The 23919-nt window shown below is 36.7% G+C and overlaps 1 protein-coding gene across 3 annotated transcripts in view; it reads left to right on the forward strand.

Moving 5' to 3' along the window:
- The first annotated feature begins 16080 nt into the window (after positions 1-16080).
- Positions 16081-23919, forward strand: part of PLSCR4 (phospholipid scramblase 4) — a 135095-nt gene continuing 127256 nt past the window's right edge. For 2 of the 3 annotated variants that reach the window (XM_053903736.1, XM_053903737.1), the window contains exon 1: positions 16082-16254. The gene's annotated coding sequence lies outside the window, so the exon portion shown is untranslated. Of the gene's footprint in view, positions 16255-23919 lie in introns of all 3 variants that reach the window. The other variant, XM_053903738.1, reaches the window with a different exon arrangement.

Here is a 23919-nt window from a genome sequence, read left to right on the forward strand (position 1 = left end):
ATTGGTTTGAGCCCCATGGGCTCTGCACTGGCAGCATAGAGCCTGCTTGGGATTCTCTCTCCCTCTCTCTGCCCATCTCCCAGTCACATGTGCTGCTCTCACTCTCTCTCAAAATAAATAAACTTTAAAAAATCAGTTTAAAAGTGGGAACAGGTGGTGGCTACTAGGGAGGTAGGCAGCAATTATTGCTTATAGAATGTATATCACTTGAACCCAGCCCAGCCCATAAATCAGATCTTCACGCGTGTAAGAGATCACATGCTACTGAGTCAGTTTTTGTTACTCATTTTTGTTTCACAGATCCAAAGAAATTTTTTTAAGTTTGTGCTTTCAAAAGAAGACACTATTCACTATTCATCCTCTTTGTGATGTCCAAGGAACCTAAATACATGGTTCATAGCAGAGACTTAAAACTATCTGGTGAATGAAATTATATCAGAATAGGTACCTGATATGCTTCAATTTCCTTATTCCATTAGAGCTCTAAATGCTGAATTTATTAACTTTTCATATTCTAAGACCTAGCTGATATTCTCAGTTGTATAAATTCAGCTTTGAATTTTCCATGACTTCATTTTTCTAGTTCTAGATCCTTCCTCTTTGCAAAATACCCTACATATTCAGTTGAAACAACTGTTATCTTTTCCCTTGCTATACAGTAATGTGATTATATTGTACACGGTACAATATTTCAGGACATACATAGGTGAAATATAAAATGTACATGAAATAAAAGATTCCAGGCTCAATTTAAAATCTAAATATGAAGACTATATTTAGAAAAGCCATCTGCAGAACAGATTTTAGGAATCACTTTAGGAATATCTAGGCCCACATTTAGTCTGAAGATAAACAAAGGATTAGGAAAGGGCTAGCCAGGAAGTTGTTGGGGAAAAGCCCACAAATGGAACAAATTTGTCAAGTGAAGGATCAAGTAGTAAAAACGTAAGCCACAACTATAATGAAATATAGCAGTTGCTTTCGCTGGCTTCTTACCAATAGCTTTCTATTATTTCACATAGTTATGGTCTAGCCAAAATAACAAAACCAAGTAACACCTGGTGCACACTTTAAGTTTTGTTTTGTTTTGTTTTAATATTTATTTATTCTTGAGAGACAGAGAGACAGAGCACAAGCAGGGGAGGAGCAGAGAGAGAGGGAGACTCAGAATGCAAAGCAGGTTACAGGCTCTGAGCTGTCAGCACAGAGCCCAACGCAGAGATTTAACTCACGGACTGCAAGATCACGACCTGAGCTGAAGCCCGACACTTAACCGACTGAGCCACCCAGGTGCCCCGTGGTACACACTTTAAAGGGAATAAGCGAGTACTATACGGTTGACCCTTGAACAATGCAGGGGTTAGGGGCACCAACTAACTGCACAGCAGAAAATCCACATGTAACTTCTGACTTCCTCAAAACGTAACTACCGATAGCTTAGTCTTGACCAAAAATCTCACTGAACAGTTGAGTAACACATATATGCTTTACGTATTATATATTGTATTCTTACAATGAAGTACGCTAGAGAAAAGAAAATGTTAAGAAAATCATAAGGAAAATACATTTAGAGTAGCGTACTGAAAAAAATACATGTGTAAGTGGACTTGAGTAGTTCAGACCCATTGTGTTTTAAGGTCAATTGTATCTTTCAAGTTGTAAGCCTTCTAATATGACCAAGAAATTTTCTGGCTCAAGAAATTGAAGAAAACGGAAGGGAGAATAAAAATTATGGGAAAATGAAAAAAAGTGTTTCTATAGTTTTTTTCAGATAAGACTCAGTTTTGACAAACTGTTTGGAAAGTAAGTTAGAAGTGATTTAAAATCCATTACCACCCGAGCCCATTAAAAAGTGATGGAAATATTTGAAGCACATACTTCAAAGAAGAGTCACATTTTTGCCCAGGGTAACTTATTGGGTTGCCTTCATTTCTGCCTCTATGTGAACCAAATAATGACAAAACTATCATAAGCTAATAAAGGTAAGTGTTGAAGCTCCCTTCTGATATATGTGGTTCCCATTATGTGGATATATGAATGAATTAAAGATTAATTAAATTATTAATCAATACAACTGCATTTCATTAAACTATCAGAAACTTATCCTATACATATTAGTCAGGGTTCTTGAGAGAAACACAACCAATGATATGTGTGAGAGAGAGAGAGAGAGAGAGAGAGAGACAGTAGGGGAGAGACAGAGATTTATTATGAGTCACATGATTGTGGAGGCTGAGAAGTCCTATAATCAGCTATTCGCAAGCTGGAGGCCCAGGAAAGCTCCTGGTGTAATTCCATCTAAATACGAAGAATGAGGGAAGCAGACTGTGTAAATCCTAGTTTGAGGGCAAAGAAAGATGAGATGTGCCAGCTCAAGTAATGAAGGGGGGGGGGGGGATAGGGAGGGAAAGGCCAAGCTCCTCCTTTCTCTGTCTTTTGTTCTATTCAAGCCAAGTGATTGGACGATGCCCACCCACAATGAGGAGGAAAATTTACTAAATCCACCAATTTAACTGCTAATCTCATCTGGAAATACTCTCACAGACACACCCAGAAATGTCTAATCTGGGCACCAAGGCTAGTCAAGTTGACACATAAAATTAACCATCACACTTATATTCACACATTTGATAAAAGATACGTGCACTTGAACATTCATTGCAGCATTCAGCTTTTAATGTTTTCTTTTTAATTTTTTAATGTTTGTTTATTTTTGAGAAAGAGAGAGACAGATCATGAGTGGCGGAGGGGCAGAGAGCAAGGGAGACAGAATCTGAAGCAGGCTCCAGGCTCTGAGCTGTCAGCACAGAGCCAGATGCGGGACTGGAACCCACAAAACGTGAGATCATGACCTGAGCCAAAGTCAGACACTTAACCAACTGAGTCACCCAGGCGCCCCCAGCTTTTAATGTTTAAAAGCTTGCAGAGTTCCGTATATTAGTAATTTAAGCTCATGGATCATAAACTTAAAGTATAATTATAAAAGTCATTGTACTACTTGGGTTTCAATAATAATGCCTTATTTTTTTGAAAGATAATACATACAAATGGTAAAAAATTTTAAATCCATCAATTTATGAATAAATAATTGTGATATATCAATACAATGAAATATTCAGCGGCAAAAAGAAATAAAGTACTGATGCATGCAACAAGGCAGATGAAGGTTGAAGGAGCTAGTCACAAACGATCACATAATGCATTATCCCATTTATACATAAAGTCCAGCATAGGCAAATCTACAGAGACTAATCTAAAGTAGACTAATAGTTGCCTAGAGCTGGGGGTGGTGGAAAATGGGAAACATCTGGGTGAAAGGTAAGGGATACAGGGTTTCCTTTGAAGGTAATGAAATGTTCTAATATTGGTTGTGGTGATTGTTGTACCACCCTGAAAATATACTAAAAGCAACTGATTTGTGCACCTGAGTTATATCTCAATAAAGGTGTTAAAAATAGATAAGGGCATAGAGTGAAAATTATCCCTCTATTCCTAGTGATCTTCTAGCCAATCACTTCTTTTATTGAATGTTCTGGCAAATATATCAGTGCACACATAAGAATTTATTGATCTATCATTTATCTATGCACCTGTCTAAGCTTCCTATTCCTTTTCTCTACCTCTGGCTTGTGGGGGGGGGGGATGTGGGGGGGGGTGTGGGGAGTGGGTTTGCTTTTGGGGAGGAGGAATGTTGGCAGCAATAGGGGAAGGGCTGTAAATTAGTCTATTAACAGTATACATTAATATCAAACAGTGTTTCATCACATAGTTGACTCAATATACCTCATAAGTAACAAGAAATTATGATCTGTCATCTAGAAAAAGAAAAAAGGACCCATAGAAATACAGCCAAGATGACTTAGATGTGGAAAAAACAAATAAGGATTGTAAAACTTTTCGTATGTTCAAGAACGAAAAAGAAGTTCATGCTAAATACACATATGGGGAATCTCAGCTGAGACATGGCAGATACAAAAAAGAACCAAGCAGAAGAAGAGGTTCAAGATGGCAGCACAGGAAGATCCTGTACTCACTTCCTCTCATGGACAAAAAAAAAAATCTACAGCTACGTATGGAACAATTTCCTCTGAAAAGAACCAAGAACTAGCTAAACAGCTTCTCCACAACAAAGGATAGAAGGGCCATATCAAGACAGATAGGAGAGGCAGACACATAATCTCCTGAAAACCCACAGTAGTCGTGGTGACCCACAAGCAAGAGGGATCTTACAAATATAGAATTTCTTCCTGAGGAATGGAGGGGTCTGTGCCCCACAGCAGGCACCCCAACACTTGGGACCTGCACTGGAGGGATAAGCCTCCAAAATGTCTAGTTTTGAGAACCAACAAGCTTGCACCCAAGAGAACCACAAGGGGTAAGGAATAGACATTCTGCTCATAAAGGGCTCATATGTAGAATCACTCATCCTGGCTCCCAGTGCAAAAGCAAGAGTTTGAAAAGTCTAGACCACATGTGAAGGAAATTCATTTGTTAATCTTAAAGCATTTACCAAAAGGGCAAAAGCCTACAGGGACTCTCTCCCAGGACAGAAGGGAGAGCACCCTGTCTCCATGCCCCCCAAGTCACAGGGCACATGCAGCCCACACAGGGGATACCTCCTGAGCACCATGTTTTGGTGGAAGGAAGGAATGCATTTCTGGAGCCCAGGGGTCTGAAACAGAGAGACAACCTGAGAGATAACCAAGAACTAAGGCATGGTTAAAGAGTAAGATTTACCTCACACACAGGGTCATTCCTTCAAAACTGGAAAAGATAGTTGTTTTGCTTAACACATATAGAATCAAACAGAGAGACAAGCAAAATGAAGAAACAGAGAAATATATTTCAAATGAAAGAACAAGATAAAATCTCAGGGGGAAAAAATGAAATGAAGATAAGTAATTTACCTGACAAAGAGCTCAAAGTAATGGTCATAAGGATGTTAATCAAAGTCAGGAAACTGTATGAACACAGCAAGAACTTCAACAAAGAGAACAAAAATATAGGAGTATGAAACATAGATAACAGAACTGATGAATAAAATAATGAAACTGAAAAATACACTAAAGGGTCCAACAGCTGACTAGATGAAGCAAGAGAAAGAATCAGTGATTTGGAAGACAGAGCAGTGGAATTTACCCAAACAAAGCAGCAAAAGGAAAAAGAATCTTAAAAAATGAATATATTATGAATGAATATTAAGGGACTTAGGGGAAGACACACAGAATAACATTTGTATCATAGTTTTCCCAGAAAAAAAAAGACAGAAAGGGGCAGAAAACATATTTGAAAACATAATGGGCTGATAGTTTCCCAAACCTGGGGAAAGAAATGGACATATAGATCCAGGAATTCTAGAAAATTCCAAATAAGTGAACCCAAAGAGACCCACACCAAGACACATAATTAAAATATCAAAAGTTAAAGATAAAAAGAGAATCTTAAAACAGCAAGAGAAAAATAGCTTGTTACATATAAGGGAACTCCCATAAGGCCATCAACAGATTTCAAAGCAGAAACTTTTCAGGCCAGAAGGGAGTGGCATTCAAATACTGAAAGAAAAAAAATTCCAACCAAGAATATGCTGCCTGGCAAGATTACCATTACAGAACTGAAAAAAAAAAAAAAAAAAATTTTTTTTTCAGACAAATACAAACTAAAGGAGTTCACCATCATAAAACCAGCCCTACAAAAAAACATTAATGGGACTGCTTTAAGCTTAAAAGACAGGGTAGTAATTAGCAACAAGAAAATATATGTAAGTATATATATATATATATATATATATATGTACATATATATATACATATATGTATATGTATATATACATATATATGAAAAAGATATATATATATATATATATATATATATATATATATATATATATGACTCACTAGTAAATGTCAACATATAGTAAAGGAATTACATTAATCATTTTTAAAGCCAGACAAAAGTAGTAAAAATGACAATAACTACAATAATTAGTTAAGGCATACACCAAATAAAAATATGTAAAATGTGACATCAAAAACATAAAAATGGGAGGGAGGGAGTAAAATGCATTGTTTTAGAATGCATTCAAACTTAACTTGCTGTCAACTTAAAAAAGACGTATGTATGTGTGTACAGAGGCTGGAATATGGGAACCTCATCGTAACCACAAAACAAACACCTATAAAAGATACAATAAGGATAGTGAGAAAAAGAGCCTAAGCATAATACCACTGAGTCATCAAACCATAAAGGAAAAAAGCAAGAGAAGAATAAAGAATCAGGGGCACCTGGGTGGCTTGGTCGGTTAAACATCCAACTTCGGCTCAGGTCATGATCTCATGGTCCGTGAGTTCAAGCCCCGCATCGGGCTCTGTGCTGACAGCTCGGAGCCTGGAGCCTGTTTCAGATTCTGTGTCTCCCTCTCTTTCTGCCCCTCCCCTGTTCATGCTCTGTCTCTCTCTGTCTCAAAAATAAATAAACGTTAAAAAATATTTTTTTTAGGGGCGCCTGGGTGGCGCAGTCGGTTAAGCGTCCGACTTCAGCCAGGTCACGATCTCGCGGTCCGTGAGTTCAAGCCCCGCGTCAGGCTCTGGGCTGATGGCTCGGAGCCTGGAGCCTGTTTCTGATTCTGTGTCTCCCTCTCTCTCTGCCCCTCCCCCGTTCATGCTCTGTCTCTCTCTGTCCCAAAAATAAATAAAAAACGTTGAAAAAAAAAAATTAAAAAAAAAATATTTTTTTAATAAAAAAAAAGAATAAAGAATCAGAAAGAAAATACAAAACAGCCAGAAAACAATTAAAATAATGTCAATAAGTATATAGCTCTACAAAAATTAGGTGTGAATACACAAAATTTTACAGTCAAAAGATACAGAGTGGCTAAATGGATAAAAAACAAGACCCATCTACATATTGTCTAAAAAGAGTCACTTCAGATGTAAGGACACACAGACTGAAAAAGAAGGGAAGGAAAAAGACATTTCACGCGAATGGAAATGAAAAGAAAGCTGGGGTAGATTCACTTAGGAAAAAACAAACTTTAAAACAAAGACTGTAATAAAAGACAAAAATGAGCATTACAGAATCATACAGGAGTCAATCCAATTAAGAAGATGAATGTTTGCTCCAATATTTAAGGTAGGAACACGATGGCCATCAAGAAATCTTAATGAAGTTATTGCTTAAATGTTTAAAGACATTATCACAAAGCAGATTAATTTTTCATTAGCAGGTAGCTATTCTTTTGGCAATAACCTTCTTCCTGAGCATTTAACTTATTAGTCTGTGCCCAAAGAACAATTTGTAGATACCTGGAGTATGGTTTTATTTATAAATTATTTTGTTAATTTTACTCTTTAATTCTACTAAGGCTTATTACCTTGATCAATGTTTATATATATTTAAAGAATTAACATCTTGGAACAAAAAACCATGACTCCACAAGCATACATGTCCAAAATTTGCTAAGAGATAAACAGTGTCCCCTGCACCATTTTAAAGAGAGAGGGAGGCAAATCACAAGAGACTCCCAAATACAGAGAACAAACTGAGGGCCACTGGAGGCGTGTTGAGCAGGGAGATGGGCCAAATGGGTGATGGGCACCAAGGAGAGTACTTGTTGGCATGAACATTGGGTATTACGTGTAAGTGATGAATGACTAAATTCTACTCCTTTTTTAAATTTTTTTTTTCAACGTTTTTTATTTATTTTGGGGACAGAGAGAGACAGAGCATGAACGGGGGAGGGGCAGAGAGAGAGGGAGACACAGAATCGGAAACAGGCTCCAGGCTCCGAGCCATCAGCCCAGAGCCTGACGCGGGGCTCGAACTCACAGACCGCGAGATCGTGACCTGGCCGAAGTCGGACGCCCAACCGACTGCGCCACCCAGGCGCCCCTAAATTCTACTCCTGAAATCATTATTACACTACATGCCAACCAACCTGGTTTTAAATAAAATTAAAAAAAATTTTTTAAAGTGTTACACATTTGCTTCTTTAAAAACTCTATAGAGTTAGTACTATTAGATGTATGTTCTTAAATGAAATGACATCAGTGAGGTTTTAAGAATCTGCCAAAATTCACAGGGCTTTGAATTCTGTGAATTGAATTGACGACGGTGGGACTTGAGACTTCAGCTCTCTGACTTCTATTTTTTTTTTTTTTTTGAAAACTAACATTGCCTCCCTAAAATTCTTAAATTAATGAGTGAAATGCAGATATTTTCACTAATTAACCAATACAAATACCCTTTAAATTGTAAATATAAAAAAGGGACATTCATATTTATTTCTTTTTTTCAGAGAGAATCAGAGTATTTTATTTTAGCTCAGTTGTATCTGTCTCTTGGCTTATTGACACTGTTTAATAATTACCAAATCTGTATATTATATCAATGTGATTGATATGGTATCAATGTGATTAAGTTGTACAGAAGTTAAACTGTAGTTCCAAAATTTAGAAAGAAAAGCTTTTGCCTGTTACTTAATTCCTTCTCTTCAACTTAGAAAATCGCTCATTGCCAGCATATGTGTATATATTTTATATCAATACTTTTGCTAACATCTGTTCAAAGGAGTGGCTTAATTTAGATGTAAATAACAAATTATGATGTATATATCTGTGTGGGCACAAGCATGTAGTACCCTTACATTTATATTAAATGAGTTTCCTTTTGGAATAATGACATTGACTACAGTAATTGAATTATGTGATATCTCTTAAAATTTGGATAGAACCTTATCTATTAAATTACAGAAAATAACTTAAAGCTAGAAGTAAAATTAATTTTCAGTCATTTCATAGCTTTCAAAATTTAACAGTTTTTAATAATTGGAGATATACATTACTAGACAAATCATTTTTTAAAAGACTCTCAATACCCTCTCCCCCCACTTTATTTAATTCAATGATATAGACAAGAGGCTACAGCTAAATTCTTATTGCTTTCTGGGGTGGGGACAATATTTTGTTGTAATCATGGTAATTTGTCTTCTTTAATCTACTATGTGTTGGCAGTTCTTGCAAAATACTACAGTCATTAATGGTGCTTCTCAAAAATTCTGTATGTACACATTTTACATAAGTCATAATTTTCATTGTTTTTTTATTCCAGTATTTTATTTGCACAGATTCATTGTGCCAAATTTCTAGCCTCACCCAAAAGTATCTCTCAAGCTTTAAAAACTCCACTACTGTTAATTTTTTTAAGGTTTTTTTTTTTTTAATTTGAAAAAATACAAATCAGTTTATTAAGTCCCTGGGGTATTTTTTTGTTTGTTTGTTTGTTTATAATTTTATTTTTTTTAATTTACATCCAAATTAGCATATAGCACAACAATGATTTCAGGAGTAGATTCCTTATTTGCAAATGGCAAGATTTCATTCTTTTTGATTGCCGAGTAATACTCCATTGTACATATATACCACTTCTTAATCCATTCATCCATCAATGGACATTTGGGCTCTTTCCATACTTTGGCTATTGTTGATACTACTGCTATAAACATTGGGGTGCATATGTCCCTTCGAAACAGTACACCCGTATCCCTTGGATAAGTACCTAGTAGTGCAATTGCTGGGTCGTAGGGTAGTTTTATTTTTAATTTTTTGAGGAACCTCCATACTGTTTTCCAGAGTGGCTGCACCAGCTTGCATTCCCATCAGATGGATCATATATTAAGCCACAAAACAAGTCTCGGTAAGTTTAAGAAGACTGAAGTCAATCAAATATCATTTCCAACCACAATGGTATACATTTACAAATCAATTACAAGCAGAAAACTGAAAAAATTATCAATATGTGGAGATCAAACAAGCTACTGAAAACCAATGGGTCAAAAAAGAAATTAAAAAATACCATGAGACAAATGGAAAATACCAAAGTGTACGGGATGCAGCAAACCAGTACAAGGAGCAAAGTGTATAGCAAGAAAAGCCTATCTCAAGAAACAAGAAAAATCTCACACAACCTAAGTTTACGCCTGAAGGAACTAGAGTAAGAATAAAAAACAAAGTCCCAACTGAGTAGAAGGAAGGAAATAACAAAGATTAGAGCAGAAATAAATGAAATACTTTAGGAAGACAACAGACAAGATCAATGAAACTAAGACTGGTTATTTGAAAAGACAGACAAAATTGGTAAAACTTTAGCCAGACTTATGAAGAAAAAAGGAGAAAGGACCCAAGGAAATAAAATCAGAAATGAAAACTGAGAAGCTAGAACTGATGCCATAGAAATACAAAGAATCATAACAGACAGCTATGAACAATTATATGCCAACTAATTAGACAATCTGGAAGAAATGGTTAAATTCCTAGGAACATCCAACTTACCAACACTGAATCATAAAGAAATAGAAGATCTAAACAAACCAATAAAGAATAAAGAGGTTGAATCAGTAATGAAACCCTTCCAATACAGAAAAGCCTAGGACCAAATAGTTTTCCTGGTAAATTCAACCAAACATTTAAGAAAAATTAATGCCTATCTTTTTCAACTCTTGCAAAAAATTGAAGATAGAGGAACACTCCCAAACTCATTTTCTGAGGTCAGCATTAACTCGATACCCAAACCAATTAAGGACAGTACAAGAAAAGAAAAAAGAAAGAAAGAAAATTACAGGCTGGTATCCTTGATGAACACAGATATAGAACTCTTCAAGAAAATACTAGCAAACCAAATTCAACAATACATTTAATGTATTATACATCATGATCAAGTGGGATTTATTCCAGGGATGCTTGGATGGTTCAACATCTGCAAATCAGTGTAACACATTGCATTAACAAAATGAAGGATAAAAATCATATGATCATCTCAATGGATATACAAAAAGCATTGGACGAAATTTGACATCCACTTATGATCTCAACAAAGTGAGTATGTATGGAACGTACCCCAACATAATAAAGGCCATATATGACAAGCCCACAGCTAACATCATACTTCTTGGCAAAAACCTAAAAGCTTTTCCCTTAAGATCAGGAAAAAGACGAGGATACCCACTCTCGTCACTTTTATTTAACAGAGTAGTGGAAGTCCTTGACAGAGCAATTATACAAGAACAAAAATAAATGTCATCCATATTAGAAAGAAGAAGCAAACTATCACTATTTGTGGATGAATGATCATATATACAGGGAACCCTAAAAACTCCACCAAAAAAACCCTGAGCTAAAAAAACAAATTCAGAAAAATTGCAGGGTATAAAATCAATATACAAAAATCTATCGCATTTTTAAAAAAATTTTAACGTTTATTTATTATTGAGAGAGCTTGAGCACAGGAGGGGAAGAGAGACACACACACACACAAACACACAGAATCCGCAGCAGGGTCCAGGCTCCAGCCGTCACCACAGAGAGCCCGACGTGGGGCTCGAATTCGCAAACTGCGAGATCACGACGTGAGCTGAAGTTGGACACTCAACCGACTGAGCCACCCAGGCACCCCAAAATCTATTGCATTTTTATACACTAACAACAAACTATCAGAAAGAGAAATTAAGGAAACAATCCCATTTATAGTTGCATCAAAAGGAATAGAATATCTTGTTATAAATTTAACCAAGAAGGTGAAAGATCCATAATCTGAAAACTATAAGATATTGATGAAAGAAACTGAAGACTCAAATCAATGAAAACATATACAGTACTCATGGATTGGAAGAATTAATACTGCTAAAATGTCCATACAACTATAAGCAGTATACAGGCTCAGTGCAATCCCTATCAAAATTCCAGTGTCATTTTTCATAGAAATAGAACAAACAATCATAAAATGTGTTTGGAACCAAAAAAAATTCCAAATAGCCAAAGCAATTTTGAGAGAGAAGAACACAGCTGGAGGCATCACATTTGCTGATGTAAATTATATTACAAAGCTATCTGTATTGACACAGAAGAGAAAGTCCAGAAATCAACCCAAGTATAAATGGTCAATTAATTTAAAACAAAGAGGCAAGAATATACAATGGGAGAAAAGACAGTCTCTTCAAAAAATGATATACAGAAAGCTGGGCATCCACATGCAAAAGAATGAAACTGGATCACTATCTTACACCATACACAAATATTAACTCAAAATGGATTAAAGGATATAAAACCAGAAACCATGAAACCCCTGGAAGAAAATATCTCTTGACATCTCTCTTGGTGATTTATATATTTTGGCTCTGACATCAAAGGCAATGACAACAAAAGCAAAATAAACAAATGGGACTACATCAAACTCAAAAGCTTCTGCATAGCAAAGGAAACCATTGACAAAGTTAAAAGGCAACTTACTAAACAGGAGAAGATATTTACAAATCATAGAACTGTTAAGGTATTAATATCCAAAATATATAAAGAGCTTATACAACTCAGTAATAACAAAAACTCCAGTTAAAAAAAATAGGCAGAGGGGCGCCTGGGTGGCGCAGTCGGTTAAGCGTCCGACTTCAGCCAGGTCACGATCTCACGGTCCGTGAGTTCGAGCCCCGCATCAGGCTCTGGGCTGATGGCTCAGAGCCTGGAGCCTGTTTCAGATTCTGTGTCTCCCTCTCTCTCTGCCCCTCCCCCGTTCATGCTCTGTCTCTCTCTGTCCCAAAAATAAATAAACGTTGAAAAAAAAAAAAAAAAAAAAAGAAAAAAAAAAGAAAAAAAAAAAATAGGCAGAGGATGTAAATAGACATTTGCCCACCAAAGAGGTACATGAAAAGATGCTCATCACTAATCATCATGAAAATAGCAAATCAACACCACAATGTAATATCACCTCACACCTGTCCGAATGGTGGTTATCCAAAAACAAAAAATGACAAATGTTGACAAGGATATAGAGAAAAGGGAACCCTTGCGCACTGCTGGTGGGAATGTAAATTGGTGCAGCCACTATGAAAAATAGTAACGAGGTTCCTCAAAAGATTAAAAGTAGAACTACCATACAACCCAGCGATTCCACTTCTAGGCATCAATCTGAAGAAAGTGAAAACACTAATTTGAAAAGATATATGCACCCCATGTTCATTGCAGCATTACTTACAACCTAAGCATCCACTGATAGATGAACGGATAAAGATGTGGTCTATGTACACAATGGATTATTCAGTCACATAAAAAATGAATTTTTGCCATTTGTGACAACACGGATAGACCTTATGGGTATTATGCTAAATGAAATAGGTCAGAGAAAGACAAATACCACATGATTTCACTTATATGTGGAGTCTAAAGGAAGAAAACAAATGAACAAACAAAGCAAAGCAAAACATAGATACAAAAAAAATAGGCTGGTGTTTGCCAGAGGGGAAGGGGTTGAGGGGTAGGCCAAATGGTGGGAAGTGATCAAGAGGTATAAACTTCTAGTTATAAAATAAATGAGTCCTGCAGGTGTAATGTAAAGCATGGCAACTACAGTCAATCAAACTGTATTACAAATTTGGGGGAGAAAATGACCAAATAGAAATACCAGAACTAAAAAATATAACTTCTGAAATGGAAAAATCATGGGACAGGCTTAATAGCAGATTGATTTAAAGGTCAATAACTTGAAGACAGAACCATAGAAATTATCCAATTCTAAGAAAAGAATAAAAGAATGAAAACATAAGCAAACCTCAGTGATCTGTTGGGCAATACCGAGAGTTCTAGCATACATACAGTCGGATTCCTTAGAAAGAAGGGAAAAAATGGAGAAGAAATTTAAAAGAAAAACGGTTGAAATATAAACAAATCCATGAATCTCAGAGAACCCCAGACTAGAAAAATACAAAGGAAACCAAATAATATAGACTAACTGCACAAAACCAAACAGAAAAAGATATCTTAAGGCAGTGATATCCTACTGCCATCAGATAAAAATGGAGATAAAACGTATGATGTCTTTAACGTGGTAGGAATTAAAACAAAATATTGCCAATCTACAGTTCTATATTCAGTAAAGATGACCTTTAAAAATGAAGGCAAGGGGCACCTGGGTGGCTCGGTCAGTTAAGCTCTGATTTTTGGCTTCGGCCCAAGGAATTGATCTCATGGCTCCTGGGATTGAGCCCTAGTTCCTGCTCTGTGATGGCAGCAAGGAGCCTGCTCAGGATTCTCTTTCTGGCCCTTCCCTGCTCATACTCACCCTCTCTCTCAAAATAAATAAATAAACATGTAAAAAAAAAAAAATGAAGGCAAAATAAATATATTTTCAGATTAATAAAAGCTGAATCTATTGCCAGCAGACCTGCACTTTAAGATCTCCAAAAGGAAATTCTTCACCCCAAAGGGAGATGACACTATATAAAACTCAAATGTCCAAGAAAGAATGAAGCACACATGGAATTGTGCACATAGGGGTAAATATATTTTATTATTTTTCTTTATTTTTTAATTTTAATTTATATCCAAATTGGTTAGCATATAGTACAACAATGATTTCAGGAATAGATTCCTTAATGCCCCTTACCCATTTAGCCTATACCCCCTCCCACAACCCTGTTTGTTCTCTATTTTTTTTTTTAATTTTAAAAATAATTTTATTTATTTTTGAGAGAGCGTGTGAGCAGGGAAGGAGCAGAGAGAGACACACACAGAATGCGAAGCAGGCTGCAGGCTGTCAGCACAGAATCCTATTGGGGGCTCGAACCCACGAACTATGAGATCATGACCTGAGCCAAAGTAGGATACCCAACCCACTAAGCCACCCAGGTGCCCCTGTCTGTTCTCCATATTTAAGAGTCTCTTATGTTTTGTCCCCCTCCCTGTTTTTATATTATTTTTGTTTCCCTTCACATAGGGGTAAATATAAAAGCTATCCTTTTTCCCCCTTCCCTTAATATCTGTAAAAGACTACTCACTCTGAAAGCCAAATTTTAACAATGTACATGGAGTTTACATCTTATGTATAAATAAAATATGTGAACACTGACACAAAGGATTGAAGAAATGAAATGCACTGTTGCAAATCTCTATTTTTTTTACTAAGTGATATTAACTTTAAGTGGATTGTGGCAACATAAAAGCAACCAGTTAAAAATAACAACAAATATGAAAAGATGTACCTAAAAAGCATCAAGTAAAATAAAATAGTTTTTAAAAAGTAATGCAGTTATCACCTGACTTGAATATTCAAGTAGGAACATCATCGTATCATGTCCTTAAGACTTGACGTTGGCTCGCCAAAGCTTTGGTGCTTATTTTTTAGTTTTATACATTAACATGCCATCTCTACATTTGAGAAATGTCCTGTGCTAACGGCATATACAACGGGATTTTAAAAATTTATTCTCACACGCATACTAACAAATAGCACACATAAAAAGGAAAATTCCAGAACTCCACTCCCATATATGCCTTCCCCTTTCCAAACTTCTCCCGTAGTGGAGCGCCGCCAAGTACGCCTCAGTGCCTAATCTAATTTACTTCTGTCCAGTTCTGATTATTTGTATAATGTCAGGGGCCGTTAGACTCCTCTAGCTCCAATCGGTGGATTGTGCTCCTCCCCAATGACCACCACAGACCTGAAACCCAAGAGTTAGAAAAAAGCATTTGTGCTGAACGGTGGTAATTAACCAACGGCATTCCCCAATCCCCCCTCCACCGGTGTCAGGAAACACTGGCAACCCTACTTCTTCCCTTTTCACCCACGGAGTCCCTCCCTTCCTGCCTCTCAAATCAAGTTGGCCTCCTCCAACCCTTTGGGGGAAGAAAACAAAATGCCTGGGCCCGCGCCAAGGGTCTGGTGGTGGGAACAGAGTCAAATTAACAGGGCTCGGGCGAAGTGGGTGTTTTTGTTTTTGTTTTTGTTTTTCCTTTTCGTGCTCTGTAATCTCGGTCAGCAAAACTCTTCCTCACAGGCTGTGGAACCTGCGTCTCTGATTAGATGCAACCGTCGACTTGCCCTTACCTTTCTCTTCCCCTCACTCTAGAGCTGCGACAACCTTTCTCCCCGGGTCCCCCTCCCACTCCTTTCTCATTCGGAAGCCCACACCTCCCGGGACCACCGACCCAAGGCGCCGGAGCGCGGGGCGCGGGGCGCGGGGCGCGGGGGGCGGGGCGCGGGGGGCGGGGTCGGAGGCCCGCGCGGCCGCGCGCCCCGGGGGAGGGTCCGGGCGAGCCGGGGCCACGCCCCCGAGCCCCGCACCGCCCCCTCCCCTCCAGGCTTTAGTTTGTTTTTAATTTGGAAAGCCCTCCTCTTCCTGCCCCCTTCCTCCGCTCCTCCTCTTTCCTCGGCTCCGCTAGGAAAGTTAGACCCCGGCCCGGCGTCGCGGGTGCCGAGCGGACGGCGGGCCCGGCGGTGAGTGGGCCTTCAGGGCGGGCGAAGAGCGGGGTCCGGGCGGTGGGCGCCGAGCTGCGTGGCGGGGGGAGGCGGGGGCCTGCGGACGTCCTGGGCTGGCCCTCGGCGGCCCGCTGCGCGGCGCGCTGCTCCCGCAGGTGGCGCGGGATTGCGAAGCGCGTCTTCCCCGAGAGGAGGCGGGACCGACGGGGAGGTGTGCGCGCTGGGAGAACCGGTTGCGCTTCCCAGTGCTTTCGGCCCGGCTTTCTTGCGCCTCTAGTCGGAAGAAGTCGCGTGGCCGGGCTACTCTCGCCACCTCTGCGTCTCTGTCCCCTGGCAGTTTCCACCTGACCGACTCCTCTTGCATGCCGTAATGAAAACTTAGCTTGATAGTTCTCATTCTTCAGGATGAGGGAACACGTGATAAGAACAAAAATACCTAAAATGTGACTGCATAAAATAAAAAAAATGCATGGCAGATTCCAATAAGTAAAGGCCAATGATACATTTCAAAAATATTTCAACGTATGATAAAGTTCTCATAATCTTTCTATAAAGAACTCAAATCGAAAACAAGAAAAACTAAGATAAAAATGGACAAATGGCAGCTTGTAAAAAAGGAGATACAATTGACTTTCAAACAACAAAAATTAGTCAACCTCGTTATTGTAAGAAACCGATCCAGCTATTCTCCCAGGTATATACCCAACAGAAATAAATACACATATATTGCACATTTTTTGAAATAGCAGAAATTTTGAAAGAACTTAAATTTCCATTAAGTAGCCAGTTAATTGCAGTCATTAAGAACAAGGTTTGTATGAATTGAAATGTGATCAATATGAAGACTTTAGTAAGTTTAAAAACAAATAAACACACAAGACTGTCATGTGTATTATAAGGTACTATAAATATTTGTGTCCCTTCAGAATTGGTATATTGAGTCCTAATACCCAATGTGATAGTGTAGAACCTTTGGGAAATGCTGAGTTTACAAGGATGCCACCCTCATGAATGGCCTCTTATAAAAATATGTGGCAAGGAAAGATCTCTCTCCCTTCCACTTTGTGAGGTTACAGTAAGTCTGTATCTGGGAAGAGGGACTTCACCAAATCAGGCTGGCCCCCTGATCTTGGACTTCAGCCTCCAGAACTGTGAAAAATAAATATTTGTGGTTTATAAGCCTCCCAGTTTATGCTATTTTTGTTATAGCAGCACAGATGGACTAAGACACAAGGTGTACATATTAGTTTGGTTCTTAGAATGTCTCCCAGAATACAAAGTATCTGGTATCTCTAAAGAGTAGCTTTAAAGATAAGAAATGGGGATTGGGGCAGAATGAATTTGTATTTTTCATGATATAAGTACTCCATGACTGCTTGAATTTTATGTTGTGTTTGTCTACAGATAACACCTATTCCAAAGAGTATTTTTAAATATTTATTTAAATTTATTTATTTAAATTCAAGTTAGTTAACATACTGGTTTCAGGAGTAGAGCCCAGTGATTCATCATTTGCATATAACACCCAGTGCTCATGCCAACAAGTGCCCTCCTTCATGCCCATCGCCCCCCACCCACCTCCCCTCCAGCAAACCTCAATTTTCTCTCTGTCTTTAAGAGTGTCTTATGGTTTGCCTCCGTTTTTATCTTATTTTTCCTTCCCTTCCCCTAAATTCATCTTTTGAGTTTCTCAAATGAGTTTCCACATATGAGTGAAATCATTTCTCTTTCTCAGACTTATTTTTCTTAACATAATACACTCTAGTTCCATCCACATTGTTGCAGATGGCAAGATTTCATTCTTTTGATCGCCAAGTAATATTCCATTGTGTATGTGCGTGTGTGTGTGTATATAGATAATACACACACATGCACGCACACCTATCTTTATCCATTCATTAGTTGATGGACTTTTGGGCTCTTTCTACAATTTGGCCAGAAGGAATCCTTATTTTTCATGATATGAGTACTCCATGACCGCTTGAATTTTTTGTTATTGTTTGTCTGCAGATAACACCTATTCAAAACGAGTCCATTTTTATAAATGTAAGATTTCTTGTCAAAGTGATTCAATCTCATAGGCCGCATGATCTCCTGCTTTGTTATAATTTTCGATACTAGAAGACTAGATGGGTAATAATACAATAAGATGTTATCTGTTAATAGTCCAGATATAATTAACATGGTAAGTCTATTATACATCTTATATAAACCTCATGAGAACATTGTTCTTCCAATATTTTTATACTTCGTAATGGCAAAAACTATTCCTTGAAAGCTAAGATTGAGAGAGACCTAATAGTCTCTAAAGCATTTAAACTAATTTAATATACTTAATAAAATTTATCCAGGAACTGTAGTTATAGGCTTGTTTCCATTCAGTCTCATGCTTTTATTTTAAAATAAAGCCACAAGCTGACCTTTACAATCCTTAACATTCACCAAAAAGAAAAGAAGGAAATATTCTATCATATACCGTTTGTTTGGACAGTCATAGCATGAATAAAATAAGGAATATATTCATGTAGATTACAAAAATGGTAACATAAAATTGATTAGATTTTGCCAAATGTCATTTAGTCCTAGTGAAAAGCATTCACTTCTCAAGTTTTTTTTTTTAATGATCGATTCCATGATAATACATAATTAAATGAATACATTACATTTACAGTTCTAATAATAAAAGATACCGTGAAATTACGGATATCTGTATATTTATGTTATCTCATAGTAATAGATGTTTATTTATCTTATTAGTGCAAAGCCTGTATAGTGACTTTTAGGTTAGTTTTTCTATTCCCAGCATATGTGACAGGAAACTAGTAAGGTGCCAACACCAACGTGCTGAATAGGAGTAACTGAATTCTTCATAGTCGTTGGATTTGACTTCTTATTGAGCCCACACAGCTATCTAGATCTTTCTCTTTTTTAATTTTTTTTTAACATTTATTTATTTTTTGAGAGAGTATGAGCGGTAGAGGGGCAGAGAGAGAGGGGGTCACAGATTTGGAAGCAAGCTCCAGGCTCTGAGCTGTCAGCACAGAGCCCGATGCAGGGCTCCAACTCAGGAACGTGAGATCATGACCTGAGCCAAAGTTGGATGCTTAACCAACTGAACCACCCAGGCACCCCCCCTTTTTTTTTTTTATTTTTGATTTTTAATGTTTGTTTTTTTAACAACAGCTATCTAGATCTTAAGTAACCAAGAAACTGATGAAACTCATCAACACAGTATACTGCAAGAGCCAAGATTAAAAACCTATTAAGAGAATTGAACTTGAAAGAGTGTGCATAAACTATGCCTCTGGTGAACTCAGAAGGTCTTTTTACTTACAGATTCACTACAAGAGACTACTTTGTCAGTTCTGGGGTTTTCTATAGATTAACTTTTATTTAATTTTTCAAGGTCATCACAACAAATACATGTTACTTTTATATTTTTAATTTAGTGGTATTGGGCGTTCTAAATGTAAATAGGCGTTTTTGCTGCTACTATAGATGACTTCAAATTACAGTGATTCTTGCCTTTTTTTCTTTGCTTTGCTATAAAATATACATATAAAATTTGTTGTAAAATATAATATATACATATATAAAATATACCATTTTAACCATTTTTAAGTGTATGGTGCAGTGGCAGTTCTATTTTTATTATTTTTTCAACTTATTGAGATTATTACAATCTATTATACATTGCTTACATTTTATTTCCTCTAGGTTTTTCAGACTTTTTAAAAACAAAATTATCCACATTATAATTACTCATATTATAAACATTTTATGATTTTTGCAAAAGGAACCATACCTTTTATAGCTGGCAATAAGATTGTATCAGGGGGTTTCACTATAATTTATTTACTTAAGCATTATGAAATATGTGCATTATTTTTCTTGAGTTTCAACATGATGAAAAATATGCAGTGTTTACACTGTCCAGAACAAATTCAAGTATAACTGTTTAAAAATATATTTGGGGGCGCCTGGGTGGCTCAGTCAGTTAAGCATCTGACTTTGGCTTAGATCATGATCTCATGGTTTGTGAGTGAGTTCAAGCCCTGCGTCAGGCTCTGTGGTGACAGCTCGGAGCCTGGAGCCTGCTTCGGATTCTCTGTCTCCGTCTCTCTTTGCCCCTCCCCCACTTGTGCTGTCTCTCTTTATCAAAAATAAATAAAATATTAAAAAAATATATATTTAGCCATTTTCTTTTTCTGAAGCATTTTGGATAATATTTACATGCTTGAGAAGGTAGGAAGATGACTAAACATTTTGGAGATATTTTCATTAAATTGACAAAAAGTTTGGGAGATAAGCCAATTGTTTGTAGGAACAGTATATATCCTATTAATCATCCATTTTTAAAATATTTACTATTTTAGATACTCCAGAATAGTATTTTAACTGGTTTAGTAAATGATTAATGTTACAATATAAGAATATACATTTACTTAAAAAAATCTTCAGCAACTTGACCTAATACAAAAATCACAACAAAATGCCTCTTTTAAAGTTTGCTATAGAAGGTTTCAATTTGTATTTCAATTTTATTCTCAATTATTTTTGTATTATTTTAATATCAAAGGTTTATATAGTTGCAAGTTTTTCAGAAAGTACCCAAGAGAAAAGAAATAATCTGTAAATTTGATCATGTCTTAGGTTCTTGGGATCATTCCCCTAGGTCATAATTACTTACCTTTAGGTAATTCTATAATTCTGTAATTGAATAAGTACATGCATACAATAAAAAAGACACTAATTCCTTTTTTAAAAAGCAGAAGTTATTTTTTTTTTATCTTGGATTGGATTTTGGTAGCAGAGACAGACCGCTGTCCCAGGAATGAATAGTAATAGGTAAGTTTGAACAAATGATGACTTGAGAGATGACAGAAGTGAAATCTGGGGTGCCCGCCATGGTTCATGACACAGTTTGTCATACCTGTGCACAGTCCTTCATTAAGACCCACCTATGCAGCGTTTTTTTGCAGCAAATTTCATCATCTTGAGATTGGATGCCAATATGACCTAATAGATGATCATTGCCCATAGCTAAATTTTATCCCAGCTAGCTATTCAGTCTTGAATTCGATAAATTTACAGCGGTGTAATCACATTTTTAAGAAGAAAAGGAAAGCTTCTGTTTATATTTTAAAGGTTCTCTAAATGTACATGAGAAATGTAAATCAGTCAGGTTGCAGGTAGAGAATAGAGTGTTATCAGTAAATATTTCAGTGGTACCAGGAAGTTATGCTTATTTGTATACAATCCCAAGTTGTATTTGGGAGTAAACCCAGTATAATATGAGGTCAGTTTCAGGGATACTGCTGCATGATCGCCTTTGAGTTGAGCAGATCCTTGAAAAATAAACAGTCCCAGAGAGTTCACCATAGTTAAGACCTATTATTTTTATTAATTTAAAAACATTTTCTAATTTCCCATGGATTATTGAGAAATATTTCATTTCTAAGTTTTGAAGGTTTTTCTCTTATCCATGAGTTAGTGGTCCCTAGTTTAATTCCATTATGGTCAGAGAACAAACTTCATGCAATATAACATATATATTTAGTAATTAATATTCAAAAATTAAAACCCCATAAACTGATATTTCTGATCATTGGGGTCTTAAATTATCGGTATATAAATGCCGCATCTTTATACATCCATCCACTCCTTATAAACATACTTTAAACTTCTGAAAAAAAAATTTCAGTCTTTCTCTTTAAAAAATTCTAATTTCTTTGTTCTTGTCATTGAAGTTAGTTTTAACTTTACATTTAACAAGAGTTACCTGTTCAGGAATTTTGAAATATGGCTATTTAACCTATCTTTTCCAGCCTTGTGGTTTGATATTGTAAATAATTTAACATAATAATCCTAGAAGAAAACAAAGGTAGTAAGCTTTTTGACATTAGTCTTAATGATACTTTTGCATCTGTCTCATCAAACAAGTACAGCAAAAGCTAAAATAAGCAAGCGGGACTAAATCAAACTGAAAAACTTTTGCATAGTTGCGGAAACCATCATCAAAATGAAAAGGCAAACTACTGAATAGGAGAAGATATTTATAATGATATATCTGATAAGGGATGAATGTCCAAAACATAAAGAGCTCCTATAACTCAATATGAAAAAAACAAAAAGTTCGGCTAAAAATGGGCAGAGAATATGAACAGTCATTTTTCTAAAGAAGACATACAGGCTTCCAACCGGCCCACAAAAAGATGAACCGCCTCATTAACCATCAGGAAAATGCAAATCAAAACCACAATGAGATATCACACTGTCAGAATGGCTGTTACCAAAAGACAAGAAATAACAAGAGTTGGTGAGGATGTGACAAAAAGGGAACCGTTGCGCACTGTTGGAAATATAAATTATTTCAGTCACTATTAAAATAGTATGGAGTTCTCAAAAAATTAAAAAATTACCATACAATCCAGCAATCCCACTTCTAGGTAGGAGAATGGACTACGTAGGTGAAGAGGATTAAGAAATACAGTTTTCCAGTTATAAAAAATAAATAAATATGATGGGGCTATAATGTACAACACAGGGAACATAGTCAATGTTACAACTTTGTATGGTGACAAATGGGAACTAGACTTAATGTGACCTTTTAGCAATGTATGTAAATATTGAATAATTGTGCTGTACACCTGAAACCAATACAATATTATATGCCAAATATTCTTCAAGAAAAAAGAAATTAACCAAATACGATCATTTCAAAATAGCTCAAAGACCATGCCTACCTGATTATGAAATGAACTTCAAATTCAAAGAAACATATGTTTGAACGGGTCATTTCCACTTTTGATTCTACCAAATCTGTCACCAGAACTGCTAGGTTTTGTAGAGACACTAAAGAGTGGCTCATTAAAATATATTTACTTTTCTAGTCGGTTTTCCCTCCCCACCCTACCTCAGAGGCAAGTACCAAAGGGATCTGGTGTAGCTGAAAGGCAAGCATCTGCAGCCGTTGAGGCACATGCGGAGCTGTGGCTTTGAGGGAGCTAGGTTGCCCATGCTTGGGTCCTGGAGAGATGCCTTTGAGCTTCTCTGTGCTACTGTTTCCCTCTCTGTTATGCTACCTGTTCTCTAGAACTTTTTACAAAATGAAATGGATTGATATTTCTAAACTGTCTTCGAAGGTGCGGGGGAAGTGACAGTTTAAAGATAGAGATGGTCAATAATGATGGGATCAAATTCTGATTCGATAGATTGGCCATAAAAATAATAATCAGTTTTGGATATCTCAGGTATCTTAGCCTTCCCCATACGCTGATGTAAGCTTAAGAAGTTTCAGAAATGTTCAGAAAAGAAGGTAAGCAAAAGAATGCTTATTAAGTTTAGGGAATTCACCACAAGAATCTAGTTATACCCTCAATGTGTAAGCTTGGGAAGGAGCAGAGTCCATATTTCTGGGTCTCCCTGCCAAATCTGATATGAATCATTCCTTATTAACAATTTCACTGTGCCTGTACTGGAAAATATGTGTTAATTTTGATTTATTCACTTATAGAATGCTAGCAACTCAACTATGTTGATGTTCAATACAGAATCCACAGGCAAGCTAAATGGAGATACGTTGCATTTGTTATTTTATTTTATTATTATTATTTTTTTGCATTTGTTATTTTAAACTTCTAGTTGGGGAGGCTGCTTGCCTAAGTACCCATTACATTTGTA

The sequence above is a fragment of the Panthera pardus genome, unplaced genomic scaffold (assembly GCF_024362965.1).
Source record: "Panthera pardus isolate Hobbes unplaced genomic scaffold, ASM2436296v1 HiC_scaffold_16, whole genome shotgun sequence".
NCBI classification, from domain to species: domain Eukaryota; kingdom Metazoa; phylum Chordata; class Mammalia; order Carnivora; family Felidae; genus Panthera; species Panthera pardus.